The 20279-nt window shown below is 44.8% G+C and overlaps 2 pseudogenes; one reads left to right on the forward strand and one right to left on the reverse strand.

Moving 5' to 3' along the window:
• Positions 1-16099: 16099 nt before the first annotated feature.
• Positions 16100-17709, reverse strand: LOC142852764 (alpha-enolase pseudogene; annotated as a pseudogene).
• Positions 17710-18544: 835 nt separating this feature from the next.
• The window catches only part of LOC142853018 (charged multivesicular body protein 1a-like), a 54919-nt pseudogene continuing 53184 nt past the window's right edge, over positions 18545-20279 (forward strand).

Consider the following 20279-nt stretch of genomic DNA (forward strand, 5'->3'; position numbering starts at 1 on the left):
CCTAAACTGGGTCTGAACTCCAGATCCTTCTGCCCCAGATTCCTAGGTGCCGGGATTTCGGGAGTGTTTCAGCCGTTGACATATACAGGGTTCCAGGGAGATGTAAGGATCTTTCATTGATGTTGTGAGACTTGGAGTGGATGGAATTTTGCTTCTTCCTTAGGTTGAGGTAACCTACTTCTGAGAAATAGTCACTAGATACATTGTATCCCAGTAAGAAGTGTTCTGTTTGATGTCTGGACATAGTGGCACATGCATATAATTCCAGCTCTTGGAAGAGTGAGGCGGGAAGAAGGCAGGTTCAAGGCCAGACTGGGATACAGGATGAGACCCTGTCTCAAAACAAAAAATGAAAACAAATACCAATAAATAGATAGCAGAAAAAAGTTTAAAAAGGGCGAAATAAGCGGCCTAGCGTGCCTAAAGTCCTGAGTTCAATTTCTAATACAGCCTAAAACCCACAGGTGGTACACACCTGTAATCCTGTCCTGTGGGGGATGGAGGCAGGAAGACCAAAAGTTCAAGGGCACCTTCAGCTACAACCAGTAACGGAAAAGTCCTTTTTATGAGCCTCTAAGTCCTCTGTACATCTTTGAGAAACGATTACTTAAGTTCATGAATTCATTTGTTCCCTCCCTCCCTCCCTTCCTCCCAGATTTTCACTGTGTAGATAGGCTGGCCTTGATCTCATAATCTTCTTGAACTCACCGCTCAAGTTCTGAGATTATAGACCAGTTTAAACTCTTTGCCCTGATCAACCGAGAGATTATACTCAGGCCTAGAACTCACGGTCTTACACATGCTTGGGAAGTTCGGAGCCCCTGAGTCACATCTTCAGGGCCTTTGCCCATTTGCTTGGTTCTCTTCTCTCTCTCTTCTGATCCTGTTTTGTGGCATATGTTCCTTGTTCACATTATCGTAGTATCAGCTTCTCGATACTATGCCCTTAACACATTATGGTTTGCACCACTCCCTTTGGGGATCATTTCCCTTCAAACCACCACACCTTGCCAAAAGCAACTGGCTATAGATTATTGTTTAGTTTATGTCTGTGCTATTAATTCTGCATTACTGGTTTATTCGGATACCTGTATGTTGGTAGCATAATCTTTTAAATAAATATTTCTGTGGTGCTGACGATTGAATTCAGGTTCCCACACACATCAGGCAAACGTTCCACGCCTGAGCTACCCCCTCAGCTGAGTACTATTGTGACCTTTGTACGAAGTTTTGAATCTAGGAAATGCATCCTCTAAATCTGTTCTCGTTTTTCAGTGTTGTTTTGGATATTCAGGGCCATTTGTATTTCTGTATGGATCTTCTGTCTCTGCTTTTCCATTTTCCCTGGGTTCACCTGCCTCACCAGAGCTCACAAAGTACGGGACAGTCCTGGATCTTCCTGTCACTGGGATTGGAGGAGCAGGGAAGGATATTTCTCATCAGGATGGCTTACTTCAATTTCACAGCTAAGCAATCAATGGAAGAGTGAAAGGTAATGATTCAAAGTGAAATATTACTTAGTTTAGTTGAGTGTTCCAAAGATTCCTCGTCTGATTTCTCATTAATTACTACTTTCCAATCTAAGACTGGGAGAATGATAATCACTGTAGTGAAGCCACTGTGACTAAGGATGGCTGTTGGGACAATGACAGAAGTACAGTCCTCTTTATATATAGTTTTGGGGTCTGTGGCTTCATTTACTGATGTCAACAGTGATCTGAAAATACTGCATGAAAAACTATAAAGAGACAAACAACTCTTTTAAGTTTAACCGTGGGTCATCGTGGGTAATATGTTGACTCCCTTGATATTTGGTGTCTGCAGCCACACTGTGTATGTCACCCGCCAGTCCCTTAGCCGACCAACTGTCCAGTTATGGCAGGGCTTGTGCTCAAGAAACCCTGAGTTTCCATGAAGACCCCGAAGCACGAAAGCAATATGGACAATTTTGATACACTGACAACAAGCCATAAAGCAGTGGTTCTCAACCTGTGGGCTGTGGAGTTTGCATATCAGATATTTACACTATGATTCATAAGAGCAGCAAATTACAGGCTTGAAGTAGCAATGAAATAATTTTATGGTTGGGATCACCACAACATAAGGAACTGTATTAAAGAGTGGCAGTGCTCTGACAGTTGAGAACCATTGCCATGAAGTGTTCTGTTGGGGAATATTATTTTAATTGGGCAAAGATGTGTTACATTTGTTTACGCTGAAGGATATTTAACTGTGTAAAGGTGTGTTGCTTTTCTTTATGCTGAATTTGTTTAGTTATGAAAAGATGTGTTGCATTTATTTCACCTTGCTTGCCTAAGGCACCTGATTGGTCTAATAAAGAGCCGGACAGCCGATAGCTGGGCAGGAGAAGGAGAGGTGCAGCTGGTAGGCAGAGAAAATAAAAAGGGGGAGGAATCTAGGCTCGGGAGAGGGGAAAGAGTGAGAAGAGAGACCAAGGGGTACACTAGTGACCAGAAACCAGGCAGTCTGCAGCTGGACGTGGAAAAGCAGTGATATACAGAAGTAAGAAGGTAGTAATCCCAAGGCAAAAGGAAAAGTGAAACGGCTTAAAAGAGCTAGCCGAGCATTCAAAACCAATAAGTCTCCATGTCATGATTTGGGAGCTGGTTGGTGGCCTAAAAGAAAAAGCCTGGTACAGTGTTCCTTTATGAGAAAAACAAAGATGTGTGTGTGTGTGTGTGTGTGTGTGTGTGTGTGTGTGTGTGTGTGTGTGTGTGAGAGAGAGAGAGAGAGAGAGAATGTGGTGGTGGTGAAGTATGCATGCATATTCATGTCTATTCTGTGTATTATGAGTGTTCTACTGTATTCCTTGTTTTTCTTACTGTGCCTGCCTGCTTTATAAACAATCTTTTGTACATACAGGTCCTTATAATTTGATTTAATTTACTTTTGGTTTCTCGAGACAGGGTTTTTCTGTAGCCTTGGAGCCTGTCCTGGAACTTGCCTGTAGACCAGGCTTGCCTCAGACTCAGAGATATGCCTGCTTTGCCTCCTGAGTGCTGGGATTAAAGGTGTGTGCCACTGCCTCCTGGCATATACTTATAATTTTAAAGATAGGTCCTATAGACAAGTGGAAATGTTGGTATTTGTCTGAGTGCCTTATTTCATCAACATGGTGATTTCCAGTTGCATACACTTTTCTAAAAATGTTATGACTTCGTTTCTTATGAGTGGAGAAAATTCCTTTGAATATATGTAACACATTTCTTAATTCATGCACCTGTTGATGACCCCTTGGACTAATCCCACGTGCTGGCTTTTGTGAATACAGCTGCAAGGAACACGGGTTTCATCACTTAAGAATCTTTACGGCATACGCTTGAGTGGTATAGCTGGGTCATACGACAGTTCTATTTTTAGTGGCATTTTATATAAAATTAACCTTTATCACGGGTACATATGTGCTTGGATTTTGGTACCACCTGCCATTTCAGGCACCACTGTGGGTCTAAGACATATTTTCCTTATGCAAAGGGAAATTATTGCAACAAAGGTCACCTCCGTGCAGCCGTCTCACACGAGGCAGAAGTTACCTAAGGTAATGGGCTTGCTTAGTCTGCAGTAGTTGGATGCAGGACTGGAATTAAAAGGCTGTACCTTTGCCACTGCTCTACTGACCTCAATACATCAATGTTATAGATACTGGAGGGTCATTGAGACACAAATCACAGGACTTAGGTCCTGTGATCTCTCTGACTCAGTCTATTTGCTTGTTAGAGACTGTAGCAGCACAGGTCCTAGCTGAACGTCAGGAGGCAGGTAGAAATTAGACGCATCTGAAATCACTTTGAGCACACGTTTTTACAGTGTGAAAAGTTATCAGATTCAGTACACTTGCGTCTTCTAGGAAAGATTTTCTCTGCCTTTTTTAGAAGTCTCTTCTTGCTCTTAGAAGTGCGAATGGTGGGAGGAGGAGGAGGACAGTCCCCTCACTCAGCCAAGGGTTTCCTTTCATGCCTCAGGACACTGGGAGTCCCTGTGTGTCCTCCCTCCCTCCCTCCCTCCCTCCCGTCTTCCCCCACCCCAGATCCGCTTCTCTTTTTGCTCCCTGCAGGTGTGAGTGGTTTACTTGAATACATGTACCTTGTCATTGTTGTCTCTTGTCCTTACCAATGTCCAAAACCCCCAAACCGTGAGCTGCCTAATGTTAACCTTGAACCAACAGGACTATGAGCTGAGGGGTCCTTCTTTCCACAGGGGATTTCCTGTGGTATTTTGCAGTCACACAAAGCTGATAAGGAAATGTGGTTAACCACCCAGGGCAGAATGTGTCTTGAGGAATCGATAACCAAAGCCTCGTCCAGTAAAGCAGACTGGAGGGATAGACAAAACCTCACAACAGAACTGCTGCTGTAGCTCTTGCAGAGTTGTTCCTTTGTATGGCTGCTTCTATGCCCCTTTGTATACCTGCCATTTCAGACTTTTTGCCCCTCAGGTGGGTTAGTCATAGACACGGAGAAACTTATATTCTGTTTCCTGTTCTGCTAGATTTTTTTTAAAACTCATTTTGAGATTTCACTGTAGATGTTTTGTGGGGAGGGACAGGAAGGATGGGTTGTCATCTCCATTTTCTTCAGCTGGAGTTCCAAGCCTAATACAAATTCATTAATTTCTGTTCACTGTTACCTAAGTTTCCAGGTAGGTCTTTTGGGGTGGTTCTTCATCTCTGGAAATGTACTAGGAACTCTTAACACATTCCTAGGCATTAGCATGGGCTCATTCAGGTTGGCATCCTGGAACCTCGAAGCAAACTTAGTTATGAAGTGGCAATGAAAATTTCAATATTGAGGTCACCACAACATGAGAGCTTTAGGAAGGTTGAGAACCACTGTATAGTGACTAGCATATAGAACACGGCCAGTTAAAGACCACGCTTACCATCACCGGCATCAGTGGGAACACAGCACCAAGCAAAAAGGCTGCCTGTGTGATACCGTAAGTCTTTATGTTGTGATGTAGTAGGGGCAAAGAGTGGAAACATATGTCCATTAATGGTCTTTCATGAACTCTCCATTGCTTTCTGGGAAATGGGAACTGGCAACAAGGTGGAGCCAGTGTTTTGATATGCGGATAAAGTGCCATCCACAGTAGTAGACTTTTGCTGACTCTCTGACTTTCAACTGAAATTGTTGACTCAGTTTAGTTGAAGATGTTGATGAATGTGGGTAGCCCCCTGGCGGAGTGTTCAAGACCAGTCTGGATACACCTTATAGAAAGCGGGCAGAAAAGAGTGCGCCTGGGAAACTTGACAAACAAGAAACGCTGTCTCAGAAGCAACACTACTTTCCGTGGGTGTTTTGTGGATGGTTTTAGCTTCAACTCGGTTTGTAGCTTCAGACTGGGACAGTGATATCCAGTGTCACAGGACACCTGACCATGCAGGGAGCTTTCCTATCTGTTCCTTAAAAAAAAGGAAACGTTCATCTGATAGAAAAGCGCTCCAGTGAGACGCTGTCTGTGTGGATGCCGTCGAAAGTGATTTCTTGATGAAGACAGGTGTTTGTGTCTTCATCTACAAATTTAGTTACAGCACAGCTGTTCAGTCTTCGTAGCTTTAGCCAGGCCAGGATGAAGAAGCATTTTCAGTGTGTTCAATCTCCTGAAAGTATTTTGAGACCTCAAGCCTTTTCCTTCTACTGAGCCAATCTTCTAGAAAGTTCCTGGTGTGGGGGCAGCCTGTCTAAATTGTCCTATAACTTGCCTCTGAGAACAGTTGGAGTTTGCTTTTTCAGTCCAGTTTAGAATCAGGGATTTGGGCTTCACTAGTTTTTCCAGCCGAGTGAACCTTTAATGTGGTGACAAGAACAACTCATTGTGCTTATGACAAAGCAGAAAAATTGTCTAGAGAAATATCTACTGGTCATTTAACCATGAACCATGACTGAGAGTTATCTAAGTGGAACAAAGGGCAGTGACTGAGAGGACCACAGGAATAAGCACGCAGCATTTCTTAGCAGTAACGGATGGGAACTTTGTTCTTGTGGTGCTGGGACCGAATTCAGAGCCTCAACAGGTATAGGCAATACTCCACTTTCAAGCTACAAATACAGCTACTTACCTTTAAAAAGAATGTTCTCTTTATCTTCTCCTTCCCCTTCCATTTCTCTTTCCACTTTTATTTACGTAGTTTTTAAGATTGGGTCTTACACTGTAGCCCAGGCTGGCCTAAAACTTACCATCTTCTACCTCAGCCTTCTGCACGCTCAGATTCCAGACAGGTGTGCCACCATGTACCCACCTCCTTCTTTCTCAGTTTAATATAGATAAGGCGGAGATCTCTGATGTGATTATGATTAAAGATAACAGCGGCAGGCCTTTCTTTCACTGAGCTTCCATTCAGCTTCCAAGGGAAAATTAATTTGTTGCAGTGTGCTCTGGCTTGAAGGTCTGAGGACGTGAAGCACCTGCTGTAATATCCGGGAATAGGTACCCTTTTGCCTTCTGTCTCCCCAGGCCCTCTGCATGAACGAAAAGACCACATTTAACAGAATGTCACCTCCTGTGCTCAGAGACCAGGGGACCTAGAGTTACAAAAGGCACTTCCTTCATTTTCTGTGTGAAAACAAACCTATCTTCTAAAATCAAATGCACCTTTTATCTTGGACATTTTCCCGACTTATCTTTCATTTCTCAGTATCAATGAGTCCTCAGCAGGTTGGAAATGACATCATCAGCTTGATTTAACAATGACCTTCTGGGTTTGTTAGCGTGCTCTTATTTAGCGAGCAGCATTTGGGAATAAGGTCAGTTGGTATATCCTTACTCGGGTTTAGTTCCATTAGGCAATAATATAAAGCTAATAACAGTTAAGTCAAACTGATGACCTGATCTGTTCGACAGTATAGATCAAAGGGCCCTGACACAGAGGCTTTTCTTCCTAATATTGTGATCTCCAGAGAACTGTATGATCCGTAAGTACTCAAAGGAGGCAGTGGCTGAAGAAATACCTGCCTTCAAGTCCCCAACCTGACATCTTCTTACATCTATCAAGTTAAATATAGCCTGCTTTCTTCACCTTGCTCACCAGTGTGACATTTATCAAGTCTCATACAGGGCGTAGGAGAGATGACAAGATCACATTAGTTAATACTGTCCCAAAGTTGAGTAAGAATGATAACTAACTTTTGTTTAGTACTTGGGTGAGTATTCACCAACTCTCTCTCTCTCTCTCTCTCTCTCTCTCTCTCTCTCTCTCTCTCTCTCTCTCTCCCCTGGGGAATGTATATTTAAAGAAGAAAGGTTTTGCCTTCAGTGGCTTGTGCTTTGAAATAACGGTGTGAGAGAGATCCCATAAATACGACGGTCACACTGTCATAAGAATGACGCTTCCTTTAATCAACTGAATGGCACTCCAACAGAAGCATTACCACCTTAGACATAAGCATTGGTTAAATCCTATCATATAAAATGTTTAGAGTCAGAGTCAAACACGGCTCAAAATTCTTACCTCCCCATCTCAGCAATGCACCAAATTACCAGCCATGTCAGGACAGAATGAAGGATCTTGTCCTCTATCTTCCCCTTCTCTCACTGCCTCTTGTCTTTTGAGCAAGTGGCAAGGCTATGCCATGTTGCTCAGGCTGGGCTTGAATTTGTGACCTTCCTACCTAAACCTGCAAGAGTCCTAGGATTACAGATTAGTGCCACTATGCCCAAGTAAAAAGAACTTCACTGAGGAAAAATTTTAGCTCCTGGGTTCTCAAGCAGCTGCGACTGGAAGCTCTGACTTGATGGCATACTGTCTCCGTTTGCCTTCTGTAACAAACACCATGACCAAAAGTAATTTGGAGAAGACAGGCATTGTTTTTCTTTTTACTTCAGTTCATTGTTTATCGTTGAGGAAAGCCAAAGCAGAAGCACAAGACAGATGCTTCAAGCAGAAAACAGAGGAATGGTTTAATGGCTTGCCCCCAGGCTCAAGTCAGCTACCTTTCTTCTACAGGCCCATCTTCCTTGGGATTGTGCCACCTGCAGTGGGCTGGGCATTCCTACATCAATTGGTAATTAAGAAAATGTCCTATAGGCGTGCCCACGTGCCAGAGCCCACGGATGTAATTTGTTCCACCTTGACCAAAGGTTAGAGTTCAGGACCATTGCTCCTTCAAGGTTATGGCAGGAGGTTTGGCTCAGGATGTGGCTGCCTACTGGATGCTTGGCCTAAGGTGTGGTCACAGCACGCCCTGCCTAAACTACAGGATATTTAACTCGGGCTATAGTTAATTGATGTTTCAGGTATTGAAGAGGTAATTACTGTTTGTATCATGGTAAAGAAGTCTTGCCTTCTCCCCCACCCTTGGATTAGTGTATATAAAGCTTATGAAAAGTAAATGCAGGCAGATTCAGTATTCACTGGGCTGCCCTCCCAACTCTATTCTGTATCTCTATTTCTTTTGTGTATCTGTTTTTTTTTTTTTCTGCCTAACCTTTCTAATCCACATGCCCCTACCCTGGAACACACAAACCTGTCGAGGCTGAGCCATGAGCGATGCTGCCCCAATGTGGGACCCTGATACCCACAGGCCACTCTGATGGAAGCAATTTCTCACTGAGTTTCCTCATCCTAGGTATGTCAAGGTGACAGTCAAGATTAGCCAACCTATATGCAAAACTTTCCTGTGATTCACACGGACTCTTTTGATTTGCTATTAGGCAGTTCATCCGAAGCAAACGACACAGGCCCCTGTAATCTTAGCATTAGGGGGCTGAAGCAGTAGGATTAGGAGTTTGTGATCAGCTTGGGCTACATGGTAAAATCTTGTCTCAGCAATAAGACAAACTACAGTAAACATTTCCACTGGATGTAATGATGGTTGGCTTTGTATGTAGCCTTGCAGATGATCCCATGTCTCCAATGAGAGGCTTGGTGTCCCACTCAAAGCCAGTATTTGTATCTGACTGTTTTCAGTTATGCTACCCCTCCCCATGTTTTATTATTAGACTCTATTGATTACATTATGGGATTTAAGCAAGTTCTTATCACATAGGCCCCAGCCTCAAAGTAGGCTATGTACTTCAAATATTAGAGCATCTTTGGAATTCAGAGGGTTGTTTTCCTGCCACACAAGGGAATGAACAATGGTTCTGTAATGAGGGCTTCCATCTGTTTGCCTTACCCAGTTCCTCATTCCATCTTCACTCACCTGGGCCTCATTCAGCTTTGCCCTAAATTCTCGACCACTTGTGTTGACTACTCATGAGCCCAGGAACAAACTGACACCTTTGGCCACCTCTGTACTGTATAGGCAAAACAAAACATAGCAAGATGCTTCCTGAATGAAGCTAATCTTTGTCTATGAACAAGACCAAATAAAAGATTCAAGTGAGTCCATCTCCTCTAATCTGAATTCTGCTGTGCTCAAAGCCTTAGATTTGTTAACTGCCACAGATTTCTTCCCGCACCCCCACTTCTCATGTTTCCCTCACCCAAGGAGGTGACATGGAATTATTTTCTATCTGCATCTCTTTTTTGCTTTCTCCAGAAAAGACATTAAAGTTTATGATATTTCTCTGTCACAGCCAAATGGAGGTTATCCGTTCTTCATGCCTGAAGATTTTTCCTTTGCATAATGTGCTTTTTTAAAATCGATATCCTTTAAACATTGGACAGAAGACACTTAATATAGAAGCAAAATTAAATGCTGATACTAATAAATAAAACCTTGAGAGCTGCCTTTTTCTCTTCAAACTCTGTGTCCACCCCAGCACTCTGGAGGCAGAGGCAGGTGCATCTGAGTTCAAGGTCAGTCTAGTCTACAAAGCAAGTTCCAGGATAGCCAGAGCTGTTATACAGAGAAACCCCGCCTTGAAGAAAAATAAAACAAAAACCAAACCAGAATAAAACTTCATGTACAATACTAACGAGGTCTTCTAAAAAACTGTACAAAGAGCCTTAGTCAACTTGAACTTCTTGTTGTTCTCTTAAAGCTACTTCTGGAGGGTAATTTCCATGAAGTCAACAGTTGTGTCTGTCTTAGCTTTCTATTATATATTTTGTGCTTAGAATAACATTTGGCACACAAAAGCTCGCAGTGACTCTGCCATTTGCCCTCAGGCTGTTTCCAAGAAGTTCAAGGAAGTTGATAATATTGGTTTTTGAAGTATGCGGTGTGGAGCAAGGCCAGGGAGGGCAGAGTACACAGCTATTCTTGCTTCTGAGTGACTAGGAACTTTCGTTGTCATTGGTCATATCATGCTTAGGGCAATTGATGTTGGGAGATGTCTAATGTGTCCATATCGTAGGAGGAAGTAAGCTGGGAGATTTCCATTTTTGTATCATGTTAATTAGACACGGATTTCATACTCTGCCCAGAACATTTAAAAACGCTTCTGATTGGAAACCACATCCTGTCCAAACATTTGAGAAAATAGACATAATTTTCTTTCCTGTTTAACAACCATCTGACCAGTTGGATGAAAAGCATTTTTCTGGTGTTTTTTGGCACCATGAAAGAATACTATTTGTTAGTATGCCCTGCTATATTCAATGCTGTGTGAAAAAATAAAACCAGAAGTTCTAGGCTTAAGCAGCACAGTTGCCTGGTTGAATAAGTTTAGCACCAAGGGAATAAGAGGGTCGGTCTCCAAACACAAGTTCTCTGGCAGGGAGCACGTGAAGAATGGTAACTCCTCAGCACAACTAGTTAAGATTACATACTGTGGCAAAGCATTGCCATGTCCTACCAAAGGTGGTACTGTCCTTCGATCTGCTTTAGAGACTGTGGTTAGTTACCAGGTACTAAAGGAAAATTTAAAACCGACTCACCATACACAAAGCTCCAGCTCGGTGACCTTCTAGTCAAATGTCCCCTTTGGGCAGTAAAGGCATTAAGTGACCAGAGACTCTGATCCAACTAGGGGAGAAACAAGAACAGAACAGCGGCAAGAGAACCCGCCAGAGTTTAAATTTGGTGCATTGTCTCAGATCCTCAATACCAATGTCTTCATGACCCTCTTCCCCAGACGTTAACTAATGAGCGCTCACATCTACAGGGGGATCAACACAGGCTGTGTTAGAACAGCCAGGATAAGGCAGACTTAATCCTTCCTGCTAAGGAACTTTGCCCTGAGAACCTGACCTTTTCAGTCCCACAGGGAGCCTTTGCCATGAGCCTTAGAAATGGCCAGGAATCACGTTTCCATTCTGGGCCAGTATGGTGCTTCAGGCATCACTGGCACCATCAGGAGAGGGAGACTTGGGTTTAACAGTGTAATAATCTTTGCTCAGGTCTTAAAGTAGTGCCAGTGAGCCAGGAACCAAGAGCAAGCTGGCTATGTGTTCTGGAGATTTCTTTAGGGCATTTAGGAAAAACTGAATGGAAGAGAAATAAGGCAAGTGATGGTCTCCATAAATGCAGAGAAGTGTGTGATGTCTTTGTGGGTGGTGGGAACATTTGTAGAGCCCAATAGTTCCCAAGATTCCTAATTTAAATGCCAGGTAACGTCAACACCATCCTTCATGGTGCCCATTTACATATCCCCAAAGAAAGAACATTTTTCCTTACACACTCAACTGTTTTTACACAATAGCTAACGGACATTTTGGGGACACTTAAAATTAAGCACGACAAGCATTGGTGGTGTAGACCAATAGTCTGAGCACTCAGGAGGCTGAGGCAGTAAACTTAAGGCTTGTTTGGGACACATAGTGTGATCCTGTCTCGAAACAGCAGCAACAAAAAGCAAAAGCAGAAACCGACTTTTTGAGGCTGGGATGTGGCTCTGTACTAGACTGTGTGGTTGTCATGCACAAGGCCTTAGATTTAATTTCCAGCACAGATAACTAGCTAGCAGAACATTCATTACAGCATGACAAAGTAGAGAAAAGCAGGTGATGGAGTTTCACAAGATGAATGAAGTTATAAAGGCCACCGAAGCCAAGACACAGAGCACTGCTGTGAGCTCGGAACGTCGCTTTAGTTGGCACCTGCTCAGTGACTCCAGTCTCGCATCCCGAGTAAAGCCGTATCTGGACTACATCCCTGCTGGTCCCGTAAACCGGATGTTGATCAAATGAACTATCCGCACGCACGTACTTGTCAGCATACAATGTGGCTCGGCCGATGTGTTCGTGTACGCTGTTACAGGGAGCTCGCTGGCTTGTTGGTGCGCAGGCTTACCTGGCAATTCTACTTAACCAATGAATCACTATTTGTCCCTGGACTGCGTATGGACCCCTGAGTCTAGTTTTGCTTTCAGTTGTTCGTTATGGGGAAACTTGATTCTCTTAGCACTCTGGGGCATGTCTTTTGGTCCGTGTATGGACTCGCCTGCTTTTGTGGATATGGTCTGGAATAGAGTGTGATGACCACAGGGGAAGCCCGCGGTTCGTGTTAATTATATGGCCACACCGTTCTCAATGCATTGTGCTAATTTATATTACCACTAGTCTTTGAAAAATCTAATCACTAGGTAGTCTCTCCTGATGTTGATGTTTTAGTAGGTATGTGATATCATTTCATTGTGGCTTTTTTATGTTAAATTTTAATTTTACTTCTTTTTAAAACTACATTTTAAATGGAAATATAATTACATCACTTTCCCCTCCCTCTAGCCCTTAGGTACTGTCTCTCCAATCCCTCCTATCCCATTCCCAATTTGACAGTCTCTTTTGCTTTTACTATTGTTACATATATATATACATATATATATATGTATATATATATATATATATATATATAATTTGTATGTGTATATATGCATAAATACAATGTGTTGCTGGATATGTTGAAGTTATGATGCCTGTTAGGAATGTAAGGAGAGATGACAAAAACATAACTGAGGGGCCCAATGTGGTGGCTCATGCCTTTAATCCCAGTTAATACTCAGGTTGCTGAGGCATGTTCAAGGCCAGCAGGGCTATATAGTGCTCACAAATGGGGGCAGGGGGAAGCCAGATAGAAATGGGTTCAAAAGAGAATAGGGGTATCATCTAAGACACATTCTTGCCTCAAAGATTGAACTTGAGTCTAATAAAACCCTTAGATGTAATTTCTACTCTATAGAAAACATGGAGGTTAGAAATAAATGAAACTTGAAAGAAGAAAAAGAGCCCATTGAAGGACCACTTCTTATTTGGACTTAGGCTGAGCCTAACAACCTAATTTAATGCATGAGCCATTTTACAGAAAAGTAAGGGACATGGAGGGGGCATGTCTTCATAAAGACAATGAAATCCAAAAAATGACCAAGGTATAACACTTCTCATACCAAAGACCAATGAGCTTGTGAAGGAGGACAGAACAAGGTAGTACGTCACCAGGGATGTTACTATTCTAATGTTTCTAAAACACTGAGCTAGGGAGTAAAACTCATGGAAGAGCGGGTTTATTCAGATCTTGGCTGCCCCGTGAGGAAGGCTATCTATCATCTTGGGCTTTGTACATGAGAGACATCCCTCCCAAAAGAATGGTTTTGTTTTTATTACTTAATTTGCAAGGTGTTGGGGATTGAACTCAGGACCTCAGTCACTCTAGATAGTGAAATAAATGCTTCACCACCGAATTACAGTCCCAACTTGCAAAAGAACCTTTTGGTTTTAAGAGACCAGGTCTCAAGGACAGCTCTTGTCAGTCCTGGCATTTGCCTTATAGCCAAACCTGGCCAAGAACCTGCTTTCCTCTTGTCTCAGCCTCTCAAGTGATGGACTATATAGGCGTAAGTCAAAAGATGCCTAAAGAATTCTTAAGTCTTGTTCAATGCAGAAAAAGGCAGACCAAATGGCCCTTTCTAAAGTTCTTTGAGTGATTTCTGCTTGAAGTAATCAATATACCAATTCTTTTTTAATTGAGCAAAGGAAGGCATACACAGTGAATACAATTTTCAAAGTGCTTAGAGCTTGAAATAACTTATGTTGGGAAATTTACCATACACAATTAAAAGCAACCCTTACCAGATGAAGTTAGACAAAAATATGCTTTTAGAAATTTGATGCATTATTTTGTATAGAATCTTTTATGGACAGTTTTGACACCTGTCTCTTCTTAGGGTCAGTGAAAACGGCTCTGAGTGATGAATAGAAACAGAACAGCAAATCTGACCAATCAAAAGGATGAGAGAAAGCCAAACCAGGAACGTCCAAATGGCTGTGCACCGAGCTGCCATGCCTCCTTCCCCGCCAGACCAGAGGAGTGCAGCTATCAGGCTAGAGAAGGTGAACATAAGATTTTAACTTGAAATAGAGATATAATTTCTTTAATCCTGGAACTAAAAAATACTTACCAAGTATCTTTATGACATAAATTATTAGGGATGAATTTTAATTTTAAACTGAGACATGGAATAAACTTGCCAGTGTTTTTTTTTTTTTAGTTGATCTTTTTTTCTTTCCTGGACTGTTTAAAGACTTTTCATCCAAAGATCAGATAGAACAGATCAAGGTATCATTGTGGTATACATAATTGTTAGTAAAATAACATTGTACCTTTTTTCTTCCTCAAAGTTTGTAATTCTATTTTAAACATAAAATTGGGTGTAAACATAGTGATTTATTGATAGGAAAATTAGTGGTGACTTAGGGTAGATCAGAAAGAAGCATAGAGTAGGGGTGCAATTCATTTCTGGGGCCTCTAAATACAACAGCAAATGAAGGTTTGGAGATAGGATGAAGTATGTTAGGTGGGAAACAGTGTGACATTTTGTCAAGTTACAAAGCTAAGTCTCACATCTTTAACAGGATGGAGTCACTACCATGTCCCTGCCACATTTCTAGCTTTTGGGATCCATACAACCATGAAGGCCGAGAAAGCAAATCAACAAATATTGATGTCAGATGGGAGGCGGCAGTAAGAGTAGGCATTGAGTGACGTTAGTTGGAGCAGTCCAGGAAAACCTTATTGAGATGCTTACGTGTTGCAGGGGGTCTTAACAGAAGTGACTGAACCCCAGGAAAAGCTTTCTGCCTAAGACAAATGCTGAATGCAAAATTCGGTGATTTTTGCTGTGTGATTTGTCTTCTGGCAGTGTTGGAATCAGAGTGGCCAGGATCTGTGCATGCTAGGCCTCACGCTCTACTGCTGGCAAACCACTAGACCATGGTGGCCAAGGCACTCACTGTTCCCAGCTCTTCATGAGGCTGAGTCATGGGGGCAGCTTAAGTATGAGTTTGAGACCAGCCTGGGCAACACAGGCCTGGGCAACACAATGCAAGAAAACCACAATTAATGCCATTGTGATTTTAAGAATTCTCCAATGAGCCTATAAGAATTTTTAACGTTTCTGTTTTTTGAGACGGTGTCTCAGTTTTTAGCTCTGACTGGCTTGGAACTCGGATCTTGCCTGCCTTTGCCTCCTCGGTGCCGTCATCACAGACATGCATCTAAATGACAGCCCTCTAACGTAGACTTAACCGAGTTCATCTTCAACTTGCTTTTGGCAGCTGACTTGCCCTTAGTTCCGAGAACAGTATCTGAGTGTATGGTACACAGCAAGGAGTGCTGGGCTCTACTCAGCCTCAGCCTGGGACCTTCTAGCTGCTTCTTGGGAGGCGTTATTCTGTGTGACAGGGTGTCTTTCTCAGGCCTGCTCACCACCACATCCGGGGAAGCAACTTTAGAATTTCAAATTTAGTTCTATTCCTTCCACATCTGAAATTGCCTTTTCCCCGCTTTTGGTTAGTATTATCACCTGCAGTCCACCAGCAGGAAGAGGCAAACTCATTATTTCAGTAGGAAAGCCTTCCATCTTGAGATTTTATTTTTACTTACACCATGGTTCGTGTCTCTTGTTTCCAGAACATGGAGCATCGTCTAGCCTGCTGCCCTTGCTTTGCTTCTAAGGATATCTTCTCAACGTGCTCATTCTTGTTGCTCTGCAGATCGGGCTTCTCCAGGGCTGTCCTTTGTTTTAGACAGCCCCGTTAGCCTTGCTCTCAGACACAGTTTTGCTGGCAGACAGAAGTGTTCCAATCTGAGAACCATGTTCAAAAGAAAGTCCTGAGAACAGTGTAACGGGATTCTCCAATCTGGAAAAAACAAAAACAAAAACAGCATCAAATACCATCTTGTCAATTTCTTTGTTTTCCCTGTTGCCACATTGGTGTTCTTTTCCTGCCTCAGTTTCTCATTGCATTTTTATTTCCATCCACTCACAGGCAGTGCTTACGGGTCACTGAGGCTTTTATTCTGCATGTAGAACCACTGGGGCAGGGGTCTTTCCTGTGGCCACCCTAGAGATTACACTGGACTCCAGACACTAGCTTGGAAGCGAGGTGACAATGATTCGGATCAGTCACATGATTACAAAGCTAGGGTTTCCAGCAGGGCTCCAGGTGGTCGGGGGGACTGAAGACATCTAAGGAAGCAGTGGCATGGGAGGGGCAAGCACTAGGTCGGCCTTAAGCCGCTTTGATGACATCAGGGACAGGGTCTAAGCAGCTGGTGGCTCCAGGGATCTGCATCCACTTTACTTGGTCAGGGGGTTCCTGAAGCACCTGCCGGCAAACTTGGCCTTGCTGCCCAGCTCTTCCTCCATTCTAAGAATTTGGTTGTACTTGGCCAGGCGCTCGGATCGGCAAGGGGCACCAGTCTTGATCTGCCCAGTGCAGAGCCCCACTACCAAATCAGCAATGAAAGTATCCTCAGTCTCCCCAGAGCGATGGGACACCATGACGCCCCAACCATTGGACTGGGCCAGCTTACAAGCCTGCAGAGACTCGGTCACGGAGCCAATCTGGTTCACTTTGAGCAGGAGGCAGTTGCAGGACTTCTCACTGACAGCCTTGGCAATCCTCTTAGGGTTGGTCACTGTGAGATCGTCCCCAACCACCTGGATGCCTGAGCTAGCTGTGAACTTCTTCCAGGCTTCCCAGTCATCCTGGTCAAAGGGGTCCTCGATGGACACCACTGGATACTCCCAGATGAAGGACTTGTACAGGTCAGCCAGCTGGTCAGGGGTGATGTACCTGCTGGCGTCATCAGGAGACTTGAAGTCCAGGTCGTAGAACTCAGAGGCGGCCACGTCCATGCCGATGACAACCTGTTCAGTGTAGCCAGCCTTTCCAATTGCGTTCTTCAGCAGCTCCAGAGCTTCTTTGTTCTCCAGGATGTTAGGTGCAAACCCGCCCTCGTCACCCACATTGGTGGCATCCTTCTCATATTTCTCCTTGATGACATTCTTCAGGTTGTGATAAACCTCTGCCCCAATGTGCATGGCTTCGCGGAAACTGGACGCCCCCACAGGGAGGATCATGAACTCCTGCATGGCCAGCTTGCTGCCAGCGTGAGACCCTCCGTTGATCACATTGAAAGCTGGGACTGGCAGGATGACTTCAGCGTTGCCAGCCAAGTCAGCGATGTGGCGGTAGAGGGGCACCCCCTTTTCTGCTGCACCAGCTTTTCAGACAGCCAGGGACACTCCCAGGATGGCATTGGCACTGAATTTGGATTTATTCTCGGTGCCATCCATCTCGATCATCAGCTTGTCGATCTTCTCCTGCTCCACCACATTCAGTTCTTGCTAACCAGAGCAGGTGCGATAGTTTTATTGATGTGCTCAACAGCCTTTGAGACACCCTTCCCCCAAGTAGCGGGTCTTATCATTGTCACAAAGTTCCAGGGCCTCATAGATGCCAGTGGAGGCACCGCTAGGCACGGCAGCTCGGAAGAGACCTTTTGAGGTGTAGAGATCAACCTCAACAGTGGGATTCCCACGGGAGTCAAAGATCTCTCAGGTGTGGACCTTGAGAATAGACATGGCTTGTTCTGGCAGTAGGCGTGCCGCAGAGGAAGAGCACAGAGGTTCCTGCACACACCCTGGAGAGTGTTCAGGAGAGACGTGCGCGCGACCAGGGAGCTGAGTTTCTCATTGCATTTTTGATAGCAGCTGTTTGATTTTTCTAGCTGCCATCCTTTCTCATCATCCTGTTTTGCTTTGCTTGGTACACCCCTCATCTGCTGTGTACTTGGTACACCCTTCACCCCTCATCTGCTGTGTACTTGGTACACCCTTCACCCCTCATCTGCTGTGTACTTGGTACACCCCTCACCCCTCATCTGCTGTGTACTCGGTACACCCCTCATCTGCTGTGTACTTGGTACACCCCTCATCTGCTGTGTACTTGGTACACCCCTCATCTGCTGTGTACTTGGTACACCCCTCATCTGCTGTGTACTTTCCACTTAGGCAGAAGAACAAAACCACCAGGAGTGTTAAGAACATGAGTAAACTTCAGGAGATAGAAAATACAGCAGCAGCCTGCACACACAGCCTTCAGGCCACCTTAGGCAGTCTCATTGCCTGCTCCCTGCCAGCTTCCCACTGCAAAAGGGTGTAAAAGAGCCGAACGCAGCCAAAGATGACTGTCCTGGTTTCCTTTGATAGCTACCCTGACTTTTCCCTGGAGAAGGCAGAAGGGCAGCGGCCTGTATCTAAAAGGACAGAAGAGTCAAGAGTGAGACGCTTTAAAAGGCCTGAAAGGCTGTAACACTGGAGGCCTGGCGCCATCACACAGACCACGCAGCCCAAGTGGCTCTAAGCCCTTCCAGAGGCAGCTGCCGAGGAAGGGTAAGCATCTCTTGGGCACAGCTGGTCCGTAATATCTCGTCCCCTTTGCCGCCTCGAGGTGTGCACTACCTGGCTGGCTATGGACCATACCCTCTTCCAGTTGAAGTTCAGTGAAGAAGCTAGAGAGACTGGCCAAGAAGGCAGAGAAGCTCCAAGGCTGAGCAGGCCAAGGTGAAGAAGGCCCTTCTGCAGGAAAATGTGGCGTGTGCCCGCGGATATGCTGAAAACGCCGTCGGCGAGAAGATTGAAGATGAAAACTGTCTCCGGATGGCGACCCGTGTGGATGCAGTATCCTCCAAGGTGCAGATAGCTGTGACCATGAAGGGGGTGACCAAGAATATGGCACAGGTGACCAAAGCTCTGGACAAGGTGCTGAGTGCCATGGATCCTCAGAAGGTGTCTGCAGTGATGGACAGGTCTGAGCAGCAGGTGCAGAACCTGGAAGTGCACACACAGGTAACGGAGGGTTCCATGAGCTCTGCCACCACGCAGACCACACCTCAGGGAGCAGGTCGACACCTTATCCATGCAGATTGCTGAGGAAAATGGCCTGGAGGTCTTAGACCAGCTCAGCCAGCTTCCAGAGGTGCCTGTGCTGTGGGCGAAAGCTCTGTGTGCAGCCAGGACGACCAGGTTGTCTCTGAGGTTGGTGGCCCTGAGGAATGAGCAGGTCCTCGGCAGGTGTTGCCTCCCTTCTATGACATACTGGAAGCTTCTGCGCTCAACTTTGTCCAACCTCATAGCTGCCTTGGCTCTTTTCCAACCTGTCAGGCTGGGTGCCTTAAAACTGAGCGTGAGGTTGGGCAGTGGGCCTCTGTCCTGCAGGGTTACACGCAAGCTTGGATACTTCACCTGGATTTGCTGTGTGTGTTTCTTTCTGTTCTGCATACTGACTTTTGCACAAATGTGTGGGTGACTCGTGTGACTCTGTGGGCCACAGCTGGAGGATGGCAAGTTCTGTGTTGTCCTCTGCCGATGTGGAGTTGACAGGGTTTGACCCCATGTGGACTTCTGCCCAGTGCTTCGGGGCTTTCAGTTTCTAGTGAACACACACCTGCTGCTTGCTGTGGCCAGTGAAGGCAAGAGCCACACCTTTGCCAGGCAGCTCCTAGGAGCCTCTCCCCAACCTCTGCAGACAGGAAATCCTGTTGTGTGATAGCCCTGAGTAGGTTCCTGTGGACTTTTGTGTACGAGAGATGTCCGGTGCCACCAGCACTGGCTGGGGCCTTTACAAGGTGGTTCCTCTCCTCCATCTTCCCAGGGCTGAGTTTGCCCGCCGGTTGAGTTGGCCTGGGCTTTCTGTCTTTCAGCTCCCTTCCCCAGCCCCCAGAACTGGCATCCAACCTCTAATTCCTCAGGGGGCCAGTTTACACCTTCTTTCTTGCGGACTGCCTTTTCGGCATACCCGGGGGCACACTCCAGATTTTTCTGCTGTAAGGGTCTTCTTCACTTTGGCCTGCTAAGCCTTGGAGTTTGTTTCTACCTTGGCCAGTTTCTCTAGCTGCTTCACATTTTCCTTCAATTGGGACAGGGGATCATCCATGGCCGGTCAGGTAGTGCACCCCGTGGGTTGGTGAAGGGGACGAGATCTTACGGAGCAGCTGTGCCCGACAGGATCAAGTTTTTTTTTTTAATTTTTTTTTGCTTATCAAAAAACTTTTATTCATAATTGTAGAATTGGGAAGTCTTAAATAGCCACAGCAACTAAGAACCAAGCATTACAATATATGAGCCAATGGGGACCATTCTCAAACAAACCA

Source organism: Microtus pennsylvanicus, chromosome 6, assembly GCF_037038515.1.
Source record: "Microtus pennsylvanicus isolate mMicPen1 chromosome 6, mMicPen1.hap1, whole genome shotgun sequence".
NCBI lineage: Eukaryota > Metazoa > Chordata > Mammalia > Rodentia > Cricetidae > Microtus > Microtus pennsylvanicus.